Below are 7,350 nucleotides of genomic sequence, written 5' to 3' on the forward strand. Positions count from 1 at the left end.
AAAAAAAATGAATTGCGTTCGAACTTCTAAAAAAGTTTAGATTTGTCGTGGATTATGTTCTTATAATGTTTGCTGATTAATATTTGCAAAGAATGTTTAGTGGTGCAATGGCTAGCGCGCGGGGGTACTAATTGGGAGGTCTCGAGTTCGAATCTCCAGTCTCCTTCAATTTTTTGCGTTGTACTGTATATTTTACGTCAGTAGCTGCTCCTTCGTGGGCCGGCCCAAACGAGGCACCCCCTGTGCGAAGCTCCTTCAGTCTGCCGCAGAATGCGGCAGATAGGAGGTCCCTCCTATAGGGGCGCCCTAGACGCCGGTTGAGTTTATTAGCGCCCATGCCACCCACTCGTGGAGGGGGAAAGAGGAGGGGGAGAGGACGGAATGGGGGTGCCTCCCCCTCTCCTTGTCCTATTCGGACTAGGGGGGGAGGGGCGCGCGGCCCTGCCCTGGCCACCTCTCCTCTTCTCCACAAAGGCCCACTATGACCCATTAAGCTCCTGGGGGGTTCCGGTAACCCCTCAGTACTCCGGTAAAATCCCGATTTAACCCGGAACACTTCCGATATCCAAACATAGGCTTCCAATATATCAATCTTCATGTATCAACCATTTCGAGACTCCTCGTCATGTCCGTGATCACATCCAGGACTCCGAATAACCTTCGCTACATCAAAACATATAAACTCATAATATAACTGTCATCAAAACGTTAAGCGTGCGGACCCTACGGGTTCGAGAACTATGTAGACATGACCGAGACACGTCTCCGGTCAATAACCAATAGCGGAACCTGGATGCTCATATTGGCTCCCACTTATTCTATGAAGATCTTTATCGGTCAGACCGCATAACAACATATGTTGTTCTCTTTGTCATCGGTATATTACTTGCCCGAGATTCGATCGTCGGTATCTCAATACCTAGTTCAATCTCGTTACCGGCAAGTCTCTTTACTCATTCCGTAATACATTATCCCGCAACTAACTCATTTGTTGCAATGCTTGCAAGGCTTAAGTGATGTGCATTACCGAGAGGGTCCAGAGATACCTCTCCTACAACCGGAGTGACAAATCCTAATCTCGAAATACGTCAACCCAACAAGTACCTTCGGCGACACCTGTAGAGCACCTTTATAATCACCTAGTTACGTTGTGACGTTTGGTAGCACATAAAGTGTTTTTCCGGTAAACGGGAGTTGCATAATCTCATAGTCATAGGAACATATATACGTCATGAAGAAAGCAATAGCAACATACTAAAACGATCGAGTGCTAAGCTAACGGAATGGGTCAAGTCAATCACATCATTCTCCTAATGATGTGATCCCATTAATCAAATGACAACTCTTTGTCCATGGCTAAGAAACATAACCATCTTTAGTTAACGAGCTAGTCAAGTAGAGGCATACTAGTGACACTCTGTTTGTCTTCCGGTTAATACAATTTTAGCATGAATAATAAACATTTATCATGATATAAGGAAATAAATAATAACTTTATTATTGCCTTTAGAGCATATTTCTTTCACAACGTGCATAGCCCTGTCCTCGGCTCGGCTCAATCCCGCAACCCGTGGCGCGTCGTTACGAGGCGAGCCAGGAGGAGGAGCGCGCGTGTAGGTCTTCTCTTCTCATGCTCATACAAGTGATAGAAGATCTCACCTTATAAAAAGGTGCAACTCTCTTTCAACTATGAGGTGGGACTAAACTTTAGCCTCATTCACTCCACTCACATGTCGGTATGAATGGGCCAAGAGAATTTCAGAATTTTAGTTGGGCTTTAGGCTAAAAGCCCACTAGCAAATTCCAATAAGTGACACAGACCGCAACGACGATGCCTCGACAAGAAAACGACGTGAAAGACGTCGTCATCGTCCGCCATGACTGAAATCGACAATTTCCACCAGCATTCACGCCACCCTGACCCTGCAGCTCACTGGATCCGTTCGGAGCCATGCCTTGAAGAAGCACGGAGCCGCCGGAACGCATGAAGAAGATGTCCAGCCGCCCCTCACCGACCCTTCCACGCGCCGCCGACCAGTCAAGGGCCACACCGCGGCGGATCTAGATCTGATCCAAATAACTTGGAAAGTACTACAAGTAAAAAAAATCACAAGTTAACTGCTGAAATCAGTGCATTGATCTCTTGCCGATGCGACAAAAGCATAGGAAGTTATTATGACAAAACCATACATTGTTTTTCTGAAACAATGAATGTCGCGTGGCAGTTCTAAGCTTCAGAATGTTCATAGAGTTGTCCTTCATAGGACACATCTTCTGCCACATATAATGCACTTCACTTGCACGGAGCTTCTCTGCTACATATATGATACATTGGGTGCTTGAGGGGTGTCGCCTGTTACAAAGTAGCATCCTGCCAAAGGATTCAACTAATTCAGGAGTTAATTCAGAAGTTGATACATTGATCTCTTTCACATGCACTTAGATCATGGAAAATTATTATACACCAAATTTAGATGCATTTATCTAACTATTTTCGCATACGTACCATTGCTTTTGCCCAACTGCCACTGCTTGCCAGCAACCGGAAGATAGAAAAGGATGACATTCCAAGCTTCAGAATGGTCTGATAGTTGACTCTTCGTATGGACTGGAAAAACAGTACCTGATACTCTGAAACAAAGGCATGAATTCATGAAAAGAAAAGGATGTTTTGTTGCATAAAAGTAAATCACCTTGGCTTCACGGTGAATGATGCCAACTGCATTAGCGTTGTGATTTTGCTGTTGAAGATATCCTTGCAACAAATCATGTCAGAATTCTGACGCGAGAATGAAGCAAGCATGGGTGGTTTTCTTTTAAAAAAGTAAGAATAGAGGGAAGCGGCACGTGTTAGCTTGGGCTATCATCTTCATTTATATATACTCTTGAATTTGAGTTTCCTTCTTCGTTCGGAGTTACCCCCTCAGTTCACTATTATAAGATGTTTTGGATATTTCAATATCGACTATATACGAACTAAAATGAGTGAACAAACACGCGAAAACATGTCTATATATTTCTGATTCACAAAAAAGTTAGAACATCTTATATTTGTGAACAGAGGGAGAAATTTCAATATCGACTACATACGAACTAAAATGAAAAAATACAGCAAACAGACAATTAGTTCCAAATTACTTTTTTCTTTCGGATTTTAATATTTCAAATTTCATTTTTTTTGTGAGGGTAATATTTCATTGGGTTTTAAATTAAGATATGTTCAATTTTTAAACTAATTTGACTCTGGCCAGAAATTTTGGGCTCTATATGCTGTTTGTAAGATTATGAAGCGTTCCTACTCCCTCGAAGGGAGTCACGTGCGTATATATTGATAGGGCCGAAGGACTTGCCTTGGCGCACAAGGATGAGTACAAGAGTTTGAATACAATAGGAGATAGAGGAAGAGGTTGAAATTACAACGCTAGATGATTTGTTCTAACACCCTCCCTTAATCTTAACTATCCTAAATTAAGATTGCTCTTGAACTCATCAAATGATCGTGTTGGTAGTGCCTTGGTGAAACCATCCGCCACTTGATCCTTGGAGGGAATAAACTGTATCTCAAGTTTCTTTGCTGCAACCCTCTCTCGCACAAAGTGAAAATCAATTTCTATGTGCTTTGTCCTTGCATGAAACACCGGATTTGCAGACAAATATGTTGCACCCAAATTATCACACCATAAGCATGAGATACGATTATTTTTGACTCCCAACTCTTCAAGAAGTGATTCAACCCAAATAACTTCAGCAGTTGCATTAGCCAAGGATTTATATTCAGCCTCTGTGCTTGAACCTGATACGGTGGCTTGTTTTCTGGCACTCCAAGAAATAAGATTAGACCCAAAGAATATTGCAAAACCTCCAGTTGATCTTCTGTCATCACTACATCCTGCCCAGTCAGCATCAGAAAAGGCGCTCACAAGAGTGGAATTAGAACTTTTGAAATGAAGTCCTATTCCCATAGTATGCTTTACATATCTTACAATCCTCTTGACAGCTGTCCATTTTGCAGAAGTAGGTGCATGTAGATATTGACAAACCTTGTTGACAGCAAATGAGATATCCGGACGTGTGAGAGTTAAATATTGCAATGCTCCCACGGTGCTCCTATACCTTGTACTTTCTTCCTCTTGAAGTGGCTCTCCTTCATATGCTGAAAGTTTTTCTGAAGAAGACAAGGGTGTAGGTACTGGCTTACAATTGTTCATTCCCATGCGAGACAGAAGTTCAGTGATGTATTTCTCCTGCTTTAACATAATGCCATCTTGAGTTTTCTTGACTTCAATACCTAGGAAGAAGTGCAAATCACCTAGGTCCTTTAAGGCAAACTCTGAACTCAAGTCATGTAGAAGGGTATTAGTGGCATTTTGTGAAGAACTTGCAACTATGATATCATCAACATATATAAGCAAGAAAATAACCACTCCTGCCTTGTTATAAATAAACAAGGATGTATCAGCCTTTAAAGCAATGAAGCCAAGAGATTTCAATTGTAAGCTCAGTCTGGAATACCATGCTCTAGGTGCTTGTTTCAAGCCATAGAGTGCTTTATCAAGCTTGCAAACAAAGTGTGGAAATTTTTTACTTTCATACCCAGGTGGCTGTCTCATGAACACTTCCTCTTCCAGAACACCATGCAAAAACGCATTCTATACATCTAGCTGTCTTAGGCTCCATCTTCTTCAAACGACAATGGCTAGCACAAGTCTGATAGTTGCAGCTTTCACAACAGGACTAAAAGTGTCCTCATAATCAATGCCATAGCGTTGCTTGAAGCCTTTTGCAACCAAACGTGCCTTATACCTGTCAATGGAGCCATCTGCCTTTTTTTTGATTCTGTATACCCATTTGCAATCAATTATATTTTTACCTTTCTGGTTTGGTACAAGATGCCAGGTTTTGTTTCTCATCAGTGCAGAATATTCCTCATCCACTGCCTTCTTCCATTTGGGATCATCAAGTGCACTACTCACAGTTGTTGGTTCTCCTGAAATACACAACATGCCATATGGTATAGTTCCATCCGTTCTTATCTTTGGATTTCGTATACCTTTTTGTAGTCTAGTCTTGACTCTTGGAGAAGCCACAGATTTGGTCGCAGGTGCACTTGCCACAGCCGATCCGGGAGAATCAGGCGCTGACGCAGAAGAATCTGGCGCAGTCTGCACAGAGGATCATGTGGCCACCGGTGTGGCTGCCGCTCCTGCAGGTGCGCGGCAAGTAACCGCGTGGCGCGGCACAGCGGATCCGCAGCCCGACCGCGGCTGCATGCGCACGCGGGGCGAGGAAGATGCGGTCCCGCTACTGTCCCCACCTGTCGTCGATGCGGCGCCACGGGATTGGCTGGACCGGGGGCCGAAGCCACTGCTACTGGAGGCGTGATCCAAGGAGGATTCGGTCGCGCGATCCAAGGGCTGCATGCATGCAGGCGTAGCAGGCGCCGCCGGATCGTCCTCGTTGTCCGTGCCCGGCTCGTCTCCTTCTTCAGCATGAAATATATGATCATTTTGAGCTGGATTTTCGAGATTTTGATCATTTTGAGCTCCGTTTTCTCCAGGGACCTGCACAGGCATAAGAGTAGGAGCAGTACCAGTAGAAATATCATCACATTGGTTAGTACAATCGTCGCCCCCATGATCAAAAGTCCGAAGATGTGTGGGAAGAAGAAGAATATCTTTGCGAAGGAGGGCACCGGCATTGGGATGAAGTGATGCAAAGGGGAACACGGACTCATCAAAAACAACATCTCTAGATATGTAGACCCTACCAGTAGGAACATCAATACATTTAACCCCTTTGTGAATAGGGCTATAGCCTAAGACACTACTAGGAAAAGGCCTACTAATGGCGCACCTAATTTGGCCATTAATGGCGCATTAGTGGTGCGCCATTAGTGCCACGCCATAGTATATTTTACTAATGGCGCACCACTGGTGCGCCATTAGTATCTGGTATACTAATGGCGGACCTCAGATGCGCCATTAGTATATACAACAGTGCGTCATTAGTATGCCTCCCAGGGGCCATGTATACCCAGGTGCTTTGGCATACTAATGGCGCACAACAACAAGATGTGCCATTAGTAACTTCGGCATACTAATGGCGCACTGTTTAATGATGCGCCATTAGTATCCTTTGGCATACTAATGGCGCACTGTGATGTGATGCGCCATTAGTATGAATATTAGGTTTTTTTTATTTTTTTATTTTCTGTTTTTTGCACAGGTTACAAAATGTATAATTGGACAAAATATAGACAGCACACATCAACAACAGATTCATCGAATACAATAGAAGATTAGTCTCTGAATACAATTCATCATATTAGTCTCTGAATACAATTCATCATATTAGTCTCTGAATACAATTCATCATATTAGTCTCCGAATTGAAAAGACCGAACAAAGATAGAACATTATATTACAAGTCTCGAGACCGCGAGTAGCAAGTTTGTCTTCACATTACAAGTCGATATCAATCATCTAAACTACCATCACATAGAAGAGAGCTGCGGTCATCACGATGAGCATCATCACGATGAAACTCGTCTTCATCCGGTTCCTCCAATGTTCCCTCCCCTCTCCCGCTAGATAGCGAGCGTACCTAGATTCGGCCTCGGCCCTAGTGGTGTACCCTTTGTAACTATTACCGCTGAATCGGTGAACCTGTCTCCGACACTCCTCCCAGTCGTCGTAGACTCCGGGAACCTTACCCTTGTACACGACATACGACGACATCACTATGCACTAGCGTAGTCGAGGCGTCGAGGCGTCGTCGGGGCGGCGTCGGGGCGGCGTCGAGGCGGCGGGGCAGCGGTGTCGGGAGAGGAGAGGGGAAGGGGATCGAGGGCGAGGGCGAGGGAGAGAGAGGGGATAGGTTTGGGCCGGGGAGGAAGTATGGATGGCGGCACAATACTAATGGCGCACCACACCTCGGTGCGCCATAAGTACATCCATACTAATGTCGCACCTCGCCCTAGTGCGCCATTACTATTTTTTTTTGATTTCTGCTCGAGCCAACAGGTTATCTTCCACCTGACCTGATCCACATGAAGCTCCCTCTACTAGCTCGACTGGTCAGCAGCCAGTTCTCACACCAGGAGGTCTTGGGTTCGATTCCCAGGCTCCAGAATTTTTTTTATGCATTTAAAATGTTGTTTGATACTTATTTGTGTTTAAATATGTTCAAACTTGTTTAAATCATAACAATAATATTTTTTTTATAAGACAGTAATTTTTTTAAAAATATCATCAAACAGTAATGCCGGTGGAGCGGGGGAGGGTGCCGGGGTGCGGGGGGTCGGCGGCGGCGGTTGAGTAGGGGAGGGGTGCGGGGGGTCGGCGGCAGCGG

The sequence above is a fragment of the Triticum aestivum genome, chromosome 1B (assembly GCF_018294505.1).
Source record: "Triticum aestivum cultivar Chinese Spring chromosome 1B, IWGSC CS RefSeq v2.1, whole genome shotgun sequence".
NCBI lineage: Eukaryota > Viridiplantae > Streptophyta > Magnoliopsida > Poales > Poaceae > Triticum > Triticum aestivum.